We start from the raw sequence: 12,502 nt of genomic DNA, 5'->3' as shown, positions 1-12,502 counted from the left end.
GAAGTTGCGAGGTTTCTCATTGCGCAGTTTATTGCTCTGGATATTTTATCAGCTGACGGACTGCGCTTATTAACCGGGTGTAGAGAAGCGCCACGGTTTTAAAAGGCCGGACCGACGCACTGCATGGCGTGGCGTAGCGAGGCGCGCGGTCGTGACGGCACGCCGCCTGCCGCAGGTGTTTTTCCGCTGATGTAAGGACGACAGCGGGCACGCACGTGCGAGAGCAGGCGCAGCGCGCTGTGCTATTATGCGCCTTGCGGAGGCGCCACCTGCTGTTCCCCCCCCCCCCCCCCCCCCCCCCCCGCCATACTCACCGCCCAGCGCTACAACTGTCCGATTTACCAATGGTTACTGCGTATTAACATTCCTTAGAGGTTTAGCCATTACTTGGCTTACAATGCTGTGTTCAAAATTTCCTGTCAGTCCAGATTTTCTTGAGTACGGCACTGTCTACATAACTCGAGGCAGTTTCAGTAGTTGTTGATAACCCAAATGTTTGACTGCCAGACTCTCATGAATATCACATTGAACCATAACACTTGGAAATCTGTGCACCAAATCTTTGTGATCGTCACCAATAAGATGATCGAAAATATATGTTCGATTATCCGATCAGTGAGAGATCAGAAGTACTCAGGTAAATGGAATATTTGACTGTTGTTGTGGTCGTCAGTCCTGAGAGTGGTTTGATGCAGGTAATGAATACAAATCTGTATAAAAATCAAATATATATGTATGTATGTGCGTATATATCTGTGCTCTACATCTCCTTCTGAACCACTCGATCGATTACTAACAACTTAGTGCACGTAAAATTTACTATCTTGAAAGAAATACTGTGTGATAAGAACCACCTAGCTTCCATTGGAGTGTGGGAAACAGAGGAGGTGGATACAGAGAGAAGGGGAGAAAGGAGAAGAGGTAGGTACGGAGAGAGCGGGGGAAAGATGGACAGAGAGGGGGAAGTAGGTGATGTGCAGACAGGGAGGGGGAGGTGGAGGTGGAGAGAGTGAGGGTGAGAGAAGATGGATGGAGAGAGGAGAAGGTATAGGAGGGATGGGGCAAACGAAGAGGCGTAGTCGGCAGGTGAAAAAGCAGGAGGATGTGAGGAGGCATGTGGAAGAGGTAACAATTAAATACCCGGTCAAAGTCGGGTATTCAGTTAGTTGGACAATAAAGATAACATTTATTGCAAGTTCTGATAGAAGCTCACATACATTAACCAAATTATACACAAGACATCGTAGAACAGTGTGATTTTAATTTGTTTATAAATGGAGAATGGGTCTTATTTCAAATGATTATCTCGTTAGACATCGGCGTAATCGCACAGTCACCTGGAAGTTAAAAGTTAGGCCGAAGCGTTGTGGGAGTGGCGCTCCAGGTACGTCGTGACGAGTGCCGCCTGTTGCGGCTCCCTCCCTGTCTCTTCCACCCAGCGGTTTGCCTTCTCAGACGTGTGCAGCTCTCCCTCCTCTGTCCTGGCGCTTCAGCTACACCACTTTTCCCTCACACGTCGGCGTCATCGTCACCATCATCATCATCATCATCATCATCATCAACAAAAACAACAAATGATGCACAAAACACAACACCTGAGCTTAAAAGGCTACAGCCATAAGTCGATGAATACAAGAAAGAAAGATAAGCAAGAAATAGACAAATGGCAGCCAGCAGTGGGCTTACCGAATTTCACTGACCGAATAGGCAGACACATCCGCCTGGTTGGGTTGCAGCCTGTCTTCTATAGTGGTCGCAGGATCCAGGACGTGCTAGGCCCCACTAAGGACAAAAGTGGATGCATTACACACTGCAGACGTGTGAAAGGTGAAATGCGAATGTGGAGAGGCATACATCGGCGAGACTGGCACGCCAATAGCAACCCGCATTCCGGAACACGAGCGCTATATTCGTCTAGGGCAACAAAACAAATCTGTAGTGGCAGTACATCAGCAAGATTGCGGAAAAGAAATAAAATTCGCGAAGCGTGCGTGTTGGCCAAGCAGCCCAAAAGACTGCACTGTCAACACGAGGCGCGAGCACTGCCGCCGCACGGCCGACGTCCAGCACTTGGTAAACTGGAGCCAACTTCTCAGAAAAGTTGTTCAAATGGCCCTGATCACTATGGGCTGCCTAGAACTAAGAACTAGTACCTATCTAACCCAAGGACTTCACACACATCCATGCCTGAGGCAGGATTCGAACCTGCGGCCGTAGCAGTCGCGCGGTTCCGGGCTGAAGTGCTCGGCCACCGTGGCCGGCGCCAACTTCTCATTCGCCGGTGACCACCAATCATGGCGCATAATACAAGAGCTAATAGACAACAAAAATGGATCAAATGGCTCTGAGCACTATGGGACTTAACATCTATGGTCATCAGTCCCCTAGAACTTAGAACTACTTAAACCTAACTAACCTAAAGACATCACACAACACCCAGCCATCACGAGGCACAGAAAATCCCTGACGACGCCGGGAATCGAACCCGGGAACCCGGGCGTGGGAAACGAGAACGCTACTGCACGACCACGAGATGCGGGCTAATAGACAACAGAGGTTACGCTCTAACTCCACAGCAGTAACCTATTAAAACAAAGTTTCCGCCCCGTCTTCCTTAAGTGACCAATGAAATGAACTATCGTTTTAAAATTATGAGTAATGGTATGCACAGTGAACAGTAATAACAAAATATGAAAGTCACTGCATAGCTAGAACGTACCGGTAGACACAGAAGAAGGCCGATGCAACCGTGGCCGCAACATTGGTTTATCCAGCAGTAGTTTTATATGATATGACGCGGTATCATACCCAGAAAACTTTTATGTCGCAGTCTGTTTATGACATTATATCTCAGTAGAGGTTAGCGAGTATTCTGTTACAGTAGTGTAATTATAACCTTTTTTCTTTGACTTTAGAGTTGCTGGATGAGAGAGAATCCCTGGCTTCGGCACCATATAAAATAAAAGCTTATGATAAGATCTGGTCTCAGTCTATGAAGATACGCCAGTAGCAGCCTGCTACAACAATGTTTTACACAACCTTCGGACACAAAGATAACCACATATGTGCTCGGGAGATACATCACTACAATTCGGCTTATAAATTATGGAATTTCCATAAAAACTCTCTTAGCTGACGACATGGCCCATCATAAATTTTTGAAGAAACATACGAGATTAATCATTGGAATGTAAAGACACTTAAAAAGATGCAAGAGGGCAAAGATCAGTAAAGTTACAACAGAGCAGCGGAGCGAAAAAAAATTGTCAGCGCTCTTTGCATACAGAGGGAGAAGGGGAGAAGAAGAGAGACAGAGAGAGAGAGACCATTTATCAGAAGCCAGATAGAGGTCTGTGGACTAAAAATCGAATAATTTATCTGGGAGTTCAGTTAAATAAATGACGACGTTCATACCTCATGTCACGAGAAAGAAAAGAAGTACTCTTAAAATAATAACACCACCATTAATGTGAACCGAAACTCGAGTGAAAATACTATCTATACACTACTGTAGGGAAGCACGACATGGGGAGAAACGAAAAGTTCGAGTGTGTCTTGTTACCAGAAAATCCAGTAAGTTTCCTCACTGCTCCATTTCTTTTTGTTTCGAAAAATACAATGAGGACAATGTAGCAATATTTTTGTTCTTGCTTCCTGTTCTAACTCGTCTTCCAGTCTATACATGGCAGTATGAAGTCTCTACCTACCACCGAGACACGGCGAGAAACTACGCACTATATTTTCCAGTTAGATACGGTGAAAAGTCATAATACCAGGGAGAATTAAATGGAACAATGAGGAAGTCTCTAGCAAAAGATTTTTAATGTCGTCGTGTTCTGTGACGAAACATTTTACGAAGTATGTTCAGGGTTGAACATCTGTAACAAGTTAGTACTTTGCGTCGTATTCTATGTCGTACATCTCCACAGGAAGATCATTACCCGCGAAACATTACTGTTTATAGTCCCGATGGGCCGCACAGTTATAGCGTATCATAAATGTAGTTTTCTTGCCACTTCTTTACTCACAGGAGTCTTAAATTATTCTCCATTTCCAGTAGTTACTAGTTATGTAAACATATTAGCTTCAGTGACTCTCAAAATGGTCAGTTTTATGCATTTATTGGATAGCTTTTCGCCGACAGTGCATTGTGGTTGGGAACGGCATAATGACAGCAGGTCGACCGGTTCATAATGTTCAGACAGGGAATCGATTCGAGGGACTGGACTCGTAGAAAGTTGCGTGGGAAGACGTTGGCGTGGCACGCTTTGGTGCAGGCGGTAGTCTAAAGACTGACCCGTGACCCAGCGCTGGCCACGTTCACACGGGACAGTCGGTAATGCTGAGGCGCCACCTGCATTCTTCACAGCTTTTATGATACAGTCTAGCGTATAGTATGCTGATGATATCCGATTACATTAATGACTACTGTCATGTCAAGACAGAAACTTAAGTTATAAAGGCAACATATATTTTCCTTCTCCATTCGAAATACTACTGAATCAAGACCCTCCAGACTTTTCCAAACATTAGTCCTTAAAACTCTCTAATATCATACAGTCAGCTGCAGTTAGTTCGTCACATTTGTTTTTCTTATCTTTTGCAATCCGTTCGGCTGTCTGGACGACCTGTTGAATCATTTTCATTACAGTCTACAGTAAGTCTTCCCAGTTTGGCATTATTATTGCTTTTCTTGCTCTCTCTCATAGCAAATTCTACATTCCTCTCTTGATTTGCTCGCAGAACAAGTTTTTTTAATGGTTTTCACATTTAAAGTTCACATCTCACAACGATTAGTCAAAACTGGTAATGCAAATTGTTTTATTTCCGTTTCATATGTATTGGAAACTTAGTTTCAGAAATTACGTTCTGTTTACTGTAAGCTATCCAGAGAAAAGGTTTATTCTTATTATTTCTTAAAAAACTAAGCGATTCAGTAACTTCGTTCCTCATATTTCTGTTTGTGTGTTGGTTATTCATCGTATTACTATTGTAACTGGTTTTCAGGGCTACTTTCTAATGCATTCTGTTCAGATATTTTTTTAGTGACTGAATATTAACAGTGTGGTCATCAACACGAAGGTGATGGAGGTATGCGCCATTAACACATATACCCTACTTTTAGCTTAAAGATTTGAAAAAAAAAAAAAAAATTCTTGGGACGACTTCTGTCAATTTTGCGTTTCCCAGGCGACATTTGATGAAAGCTGTAACATTGACTTATGTATTCTTCAGTTTCATAGCGTAGATGCCTTGTAAGCACAAGCATACAAATGACTGACTGTGCCGCATTCACATCTGAAATCAGCTTCGCCAGTTTTAATTCGAGGAGGTAGATTCTGGTGTTGCATCACGAAGGTAGTACGCATACAATTCTTGTCAGAAATGTATATAATTGCGTTGTTCAGGGGACACAGTCTGTTTGGTACAGTGCCACATTCCGAAAGCTTTTCTTGTACGTGAGTACGTTTTTGTGACCCTAACTTTATCGCCAAAAGGAAATTGCTGTCTTCGGAAATCGGTATATATCGAACATAAAGTAAAGGGTGATATAAACGTCATGTCCAAGGACAAATACTGTGAAGCAGAACTCCATCGACAAATATTCAGAGGTGGTAATATGAACCATAGCAAGAGAAAGATTTCCAGTAAAGTACATAACCTTAAGAGCTCTGAGCACGTATTCGGTATGTGTGTGTTACACAGTAACCAAAGTGAACAAGCGCTCACAGCTCGTAAGCCAGCGTTTTGGAGCCCTTGTTTATTAGATATTTTTTTCTTGTTTTGATCCATAGTACCATCTCTGAAAGTTTGCCAGTGGAGCTCTGGTTCTCTCTATTTGTCCTACGGGACACGACTTTTCAATTCCCCCCTGTAAAGCGTGGATCAGCGTAAGGGAAATTACGCGTGAGACACCGAATGGCCCGGCCAATGAATAGAAACGCTGGAATCCTCTAAAGGAAGCTCCCACTAGAGGGAGAAAAGTGGAGCCCGCATTGTCGGAGGCTGTGTCAGACAGGGGCAGCTGATGACGATATGCTGGCGTGACTCAGCTCAATTTGCATTCCCCGCTAATCCCTCGCTTCCGGCCCCGCCTAATCCTGCTGAATGGGAGACCGTTTCTCCACCCCAATCCAGCCCTGTCGCGTCCACGTTCTGTTAACCTAGGTCACGGTTTCCGTCCGCGCATGCGGTACACGACTGCTCTTGGTGTGACTGAGCTCGTGTTAAAACAAGCGCCATGTCACGGACTGCGCGACCCCTCCCGCCGGAGGTTCGAGTACCCGCTCGGGCGTAGGTGTGTATGTTGTTCTTAGCGTAAGTTAGTTTAAGTAGTGTGTAAGTCTATGGACCGATGACCTATGCAGTTTGGTCCCTTAGGAATTTACACACATTTGAACATTTGAACAAGCTGAAAGACCGGTGGACGAAGCCTACTGTCTCTGTTTGAGCGGAACGGGGAATTGACCGTATGTGTTTCGAAGGAGTCATCGCGACATTTGGCTTCATCGATTTTGTGAAATCACAGAATATCTAAATCAGAATGGTCGAACGGGGAAGTTCAACCATTGTCCTCCAGTTTCTTATCACTCCGCTCTCTCTCGCTCTGTGTGATTTATGTTGAATGAGGTTTTCATGTTAAAGCACAAAGTTTTAGAAAGTTTGAATAAATAGTGGGTGTTAGTGTTCCTTTATTATTCAGAATTCTACGTATTGCATACCTGCATTCTCTAATGCTGCTGTCGTTCATCCTCTCGCTCTTTGCATGCGTTGCACAGATTACTCACCGCCTTCGCCCAAGCATTACAGCCAAGGACAGTGGGCAGACAGCCGTATCGAAGTAAGTCTTCTAGAATTTACACTGTGTATTGTAGCAAGACCTATAGTGGATTCTTCCAGGTTACATAGACACTTTTTTACGCCGTAATTGTTCAAAAGTACCATTTCTCAAATGCGTTCTGGCAACGAGCCACATTTGCAGTCTCACATTTGCAGCTCGTCATTCGCAATTAACCCCTCCTCTTTACTTCTAGAAACAAGACAGTTGCACGGAACAGGATCTAGGATGCAGAAATGTCATCAAAGAACTGACGGATGCTCAGGACTTTTAAATGGACTGCAATTTTAGTAGATTGAATTTTCTCAAGTTGTTCAGTACAATTTTTTTTAAGTATGAAATATCTGCTTTTGTTGTTGGACACATGGTTTTGAGCGTCCGTGCTTTATTTGATCCGAGTGTTTTTTCATGTGTGTTTCAGCGACTGTTCTTCAGTGCTCGTGTCACAAGAAGAAAAGAGCTATTATTCTCTCGTTCTCTTCTTGACATATCATGATCCTCTGTATGAGACGGATGATACCTCATTGTAAAAGACTGGCTTTTTCATTGATGTCATGTTGACGAACAGTAGTGGAAAATACACACAAGTAACATACTTTCTACAGAGACAATGTCGAATTTTTTTAAGCATAGTTATGTACTCGAGACATTGTGTCTCGAAATGTGATAGCTTTGTCAGCTTTCATATTACTTTGCAGAATAACGCTAATTTTATTCTGAAACCTCATTATTGGTCTACCTAACGGACAGTGTACGTAATTCGAGACCGTCCGAGGAATTGCTCAGTCTCCTCGGCTGACAGACACTGATCTTGACGAATATACGAACTGTGTCAGTAAGTTCGTCATTGGTCTATGAAGAAGAACGACCTGAACTCTAAACTTCGACCCACTTAAGGTAATAAAAGAATAGGCAACGTTCTTTCCTTCGATCACTTACTCAGTTCAAATACTGGAGCAAAACTAATAAAGAATCGTTCACCACTGCTCTCTCTTTTATTACTGTTCTTAAAGGCCTCTTATAAACAGCCACATAACTGTCAGGAGCCGCTGCATATTCAAGCCTCAGGGCGTCTGGGGACAGGGTAAAAACATAACAACGATTTTGATTAGAAATTGAGGATTCAAGACCCTCGCAGAAGTTCTAAGTACATTAGTGTTCAGTAACGGCATGACACTTCCGTCAACCGTGGACAGCGAGGAGCACAGTTAACTGTTGTTACGTTGTGATTGTCACGAATAGTCTCGAACGAGCGGTCGGTCCGGTTGGCAATATGTGCTCTCCTCTGTTCGGTTGCGATAGTCACAATAATTGCCTTACAGAATTATTAGCCAAAGTGGTGCTCTCATAAAAATTCAGGAAAAGTTAGTAAACGTGAATTGGTCTAGGTAAAACTACAATGAGGATATCTAGCACGCCACGCTACCTTGACCTGGCGCTCCCATGCAAGTTAATAGCAAAAGCATCAGTGTAGGTCAGCATTTGGCATGGATTACGTCTTGTCAGTTTTAGTGTAAGTAAAAGAGTCGAGTTACACTATGCTTCGAATTCGAACAAGTGTTCTTCGCAACAGGTCGTTAACACAATCTTAGGCAGGACTGAGGCAATCAAGCCACATCAGTGTCTATTGTGCTGGAACCAATGTCTGGGTTGATGACTTTTACGGCAGAGTCTTTATAGCGACACCCATCTGTTATCCGGTTAAGAAGTTAAAGAGAGTGCACGAAAATTTAAGAAACAACACAATAAACGAAATTTACATTTCTCCAGCGTTTGCGCAATTGTCCATTTTTGTCTTTCGTTATGTAGTCGTTTGTTTCAAAGCACCTGTCGTTTCTTTTCAGCGGTACTATAGAGCCTTTTTTGTAGAACTGGGAAGTGTTTAATGTGAGTTCCCCCCTTTCCATTCACGATGTCTCGGTGAGGGCGTCATGGTATGTGACTTCATTAGATATTTTTTCCTCGAGTTAGATGGCGTATTTCTTTTAACATACACTTTCAATTCATTTCTACGGCAACCCCATGAGGTGGTTTTCTATTAGCCAAACTTTATAATGATCCACAGAGGTGATGATTTTAGTGTTTGACATCCTTTCGCTTTTCTAGACGAGATTGCTGTTTCCCAGTGTACTAGCGATAACCCGAAGCTTGTGAAATTCTGTCCATTCAGGAATAAAACTATCATATTAAGTTTTGTATCCACATGCTATGTTCTTCCCCCGTGTGAACCGTGAATCATTACTAGTGTAGATAATACCAGTTACGCTTGCACCTATCACTGAGTGTAGTGTTTATTTTTTAATCTTTAAGAAATGTATTCCAACCTTCAGCTGTTGTTTCCAAGTTCTCGTTTTTATTGATTCGTTGACAGGTAGATTCTCAAAGGTATTTCTCTAAATTACACTACACACCATTTTATACAGTCTGTTTTTGCTACGTTTTGTCGGCCTTTTACTTGTAAACGGCGTCATCGACGCATAACAATTCTGTTTTCTTTGTTGACATTCTGTCTGGTCAATTTTAGAATCTACTGATTTCCAAGATCCTATCATTATTCCAAGACTTTCGCTGTTGTTGTCCTTTCTTAGTTACCTTCTTTTGTTTTCTTTTCTCTTAGGATGTCTACCAGACCAACACCTTGGAGAGAGAATACAATACGAATTCTCCCAGCGCGACATCGCCTTACCTAAGTTGGTGGGTAGATAGGCTTTTTGGTAACCCTTCCAGAATATCTTAGATCCATTACAACAGGCTGACGAGTTGTGGATGATATCAATATGTGTTGTAGCAATAATGTTGTTTACATAGTGAGTCCTTTGGAACTTTCGTGCGTCTGAGAGCAAAATGACAAGAGAAAAGTGTAAGCAACAGTGTATAGCATACTGAAAAATAATTAATCAGCCTGGGTTCTTGGGATGGCATGATGAGGGTTTTGTTTCCTTTGGACTCAATGGAGCAATTTGCATCATATCCGTTCCATTCATTTAGGCACGTGTATTTGATGAATTCGTAACATCAGCGTTAATCTGTTGAGGGAAGACGACATTTGGGTGACAGTATTAAAATACTCGAGAGCTACGAGTCTCCCGCGTTGGCTCCAAACTCAATAAATGTGCAGAGGTTTGTGTTGTGCATGTGAAGAAATGTTGTCTGGCACTGCAAACCACGCTGATTACGTGCAAGATGTTTCAAGCATCTTGCAAATTTTTAGCAATGCAGAAGTGGGACACACATTACGTTACTCTGTTAACAAGAGAGGCGAGAATGATCATTAGAGCCCGCATACAGATGTGCGTACCACAAACGAGGTTGTTTACCGCATACCACTCCTCGTCCTCATTAACTCAATAAGAAGCCAGCCATTTAAAAAAAGCAGGAATTCAACAAGCGCTCGCTGTTTGCGATTTAATTTTCTCATTAATGATATTGTTAGTGACAATCAGTTATGGTCAGAATTAGCACTGGAATTCTCTTACTCTCGAAGAGACTTCTCTGGAAACAGGAGGGGGGGGGGGCTCTGGAAACAGGAGGGGGGGCGGGTGGAGGGGGGAGTGAATTAAACGACGATTACTAGACCTAATATATTAGAACAGAACAGATTGCGTGTGGAAGTAGAACCAAAATATCGAAATGAAGGGGCATAACAATCGTCCACGCGTTTAGAAAATTATGAAAATTTACAATTTTAGTTTTGATCAAGCTTATTGTTCGTGTTTCCGTTGGACATCCGCAAATTGTACTGTGGGCCAGTGTTGTGAAAGTCATATAATACAGACAAAACTGTCACTTAAAACTGGACGAGATATTGCTGTAAATTTTGCGCAAGGTCTCAGAGCAGAATATGGAAAATTCTTTTGTGTGTTCTATTGCATATTAGTAAGCTATTCCTCAAATTTTCATTATGTTTGTAGTGAGGAACTACTCTTGGAGTCTATGTATTCATTATATCTTATATTCTTTCGCCCGTATTACTGCGTGTACCCTCTTTTACAAATATATATGTATTGCTCTTTTCATTTCAGGATTCAGTTTCGATGACTCCATCCATCTGAGTGTCGCATATTTTGCAAGGTACGTACGAAATGCGCTATTACCCAAATAGATGTAATGGAATAAGGACTTGATTGTCAAACAATTGTACCTTGCCGAATGTGCTGTTATAGACATTCGTTGCACACTAATGTGTGTGTGTGTGTGTGTGTGTGTGTGTGTGTGTGTGTGTGTGTGTGTGTGTGTTTTAATAGCAGTGTGCGAAATATATGCAAACACATATAATTTAGACATGTATGTCCAAGTGATTTGGTAACAGTTAACAGTTAGTTAATTGTGATGACCTAGTTACAGTTGAGGCTTGCAGCTGTTGGTAAATGATTATCTAAATGATAAAAATCGTGTTCTACGCCTTTGATAACAACCGTTTTGTCACATTTTTGTGCATTCGCATAAAATTACTTTGTGATAAAAGGGAAAACATACATCAGGATACCTAAAGAGACTTTTCATTCAGTTCCCCTTTAATAACAGATCAGTTTTTTTTATACGGTATTGTGTCATTTACTATGGAATTTTAATTCTTGTGGGGCCATAGATCGTCCGAGCTATCCTTGGTGACTAACAGCTCGTACTCAAAACGAATCTTTTGTCGGGGGTCAGTCATCGTTTCGGTAGCTCCATCCGCCACGCAAGCCAGCCTCAGAAAATCACCAAATTGGAAGGTCTGATCCTTCAGAGAGAAGCACCTGTATCATCCGGCTGCAGTAATGAAACCACCGATCGATGGCTATAGGAAACCACGCGGTGATGTTACGGCTGAAGTGTCTAAATACCGTGTGGCGCCAGGGCGAAAGTTGTTGAGCCAAGATTACCACAGATATTAAAGCAGTTCTCTCCTCATGATCTTCGTAGAACACGACTTATGTCGGCGAGAATAATTATTTCAATGCCGATGATAACTACGTCACCTCTAAGTACTTCTTTGTTGTCAGCGTGTGCCCATTATGCAAATGCTTGGGATTGGGTAGTCTACAAGCAGGTTTGATTTACACCCGCTTATAGTTTGAGATATACATGGTATTGCGTGGGATGTGTGTTCCCTGGGATCGTTGTTCCAGTGTGCAGACTGCAACAATTGAAAGGATCTACAGAAGAAAACCCCGAGAGCATCATTTTGTATTATAGTGTGTTATATGTTCGTTAAATTCAGTGACGAGAAAACAAATAAAATAAGGTAAAAGAAATTGTATTAGACACTACTTTCTAGCGGAACAAATGGAATTACTTGTTACCAGCATGTGGAGCTCTCTAAAACATAATTGATGACATGATCGCAATCATTGCTAAGTTGATAGCTTAGCACTTTCTTCAGCCAATCCCTTCAGTTGCCTGGGTACTAGAAATTGTTTGAAATAAATATACAGCATAGTATTTTGCGACGACTTAACGTTCTAACAGTGTTTGCTGCTCCACGTAGTGTTGCGCCCATGTGACGATGTTAGAATATGGGACATATTTTCAGTTTTCACTGTCGCTTTCAGGAATGTCTTTATAGGCGCAGCATTTTGTCAGAGATTCTACGAACATTCACACATTACGGTACACCATCACTGAATCTTAGATATTACTAGTATTGACATTCTGCACTCTTCTTCGGCAGGATTTGACGTG

The 12,502-nt window shown here is 42.3% G+C and overlaps 1 long non-coding RNA gene across 2 annotated transcripts in view; it reads left to right on the top strand.

The window, feature by feature from the left end:
* Positions 1–12,502, top strand: part of LOC126354217 (uncharacterized) — a 177,580-nt gene that overhangs the window by 127,703 nt on the left and 37,375 nt on the right. The window contains exon 3 of one of the 2 annotated variants that reach the window (XR_007565283.1): positions 10,861–10,909. This is a non-coding gene — a long non-coding RNA (uncharacterized LOC126354217). Of the gene's footprint in view, positions 1–10,860; positions 11,041–12,502 lie in introns of those variants that run through there. The other variant, XR_007565282.1, reaches the window with a different exon arrangement.

The sequence above is a fragment of the Schistocerca gregaria genome, chromosome 3 (assembly GCF_023897955.1).
Source record: "Schistocerca gregaria isolate iqSchGreg1 chromosome 3, iqSchGreg1.2, whole genome shotgun sequence".
In the NCBI taxonomy this organism is placed as follows: Eukaryota; Metazoa; Arthropoda; class Insecta; order Orthoptera; family Acrididae; genus Schistocerca; species Schistocerca gregaria.
This window is presented reverse-complemented; position numbering and strand designations above follow the sequence as displayed.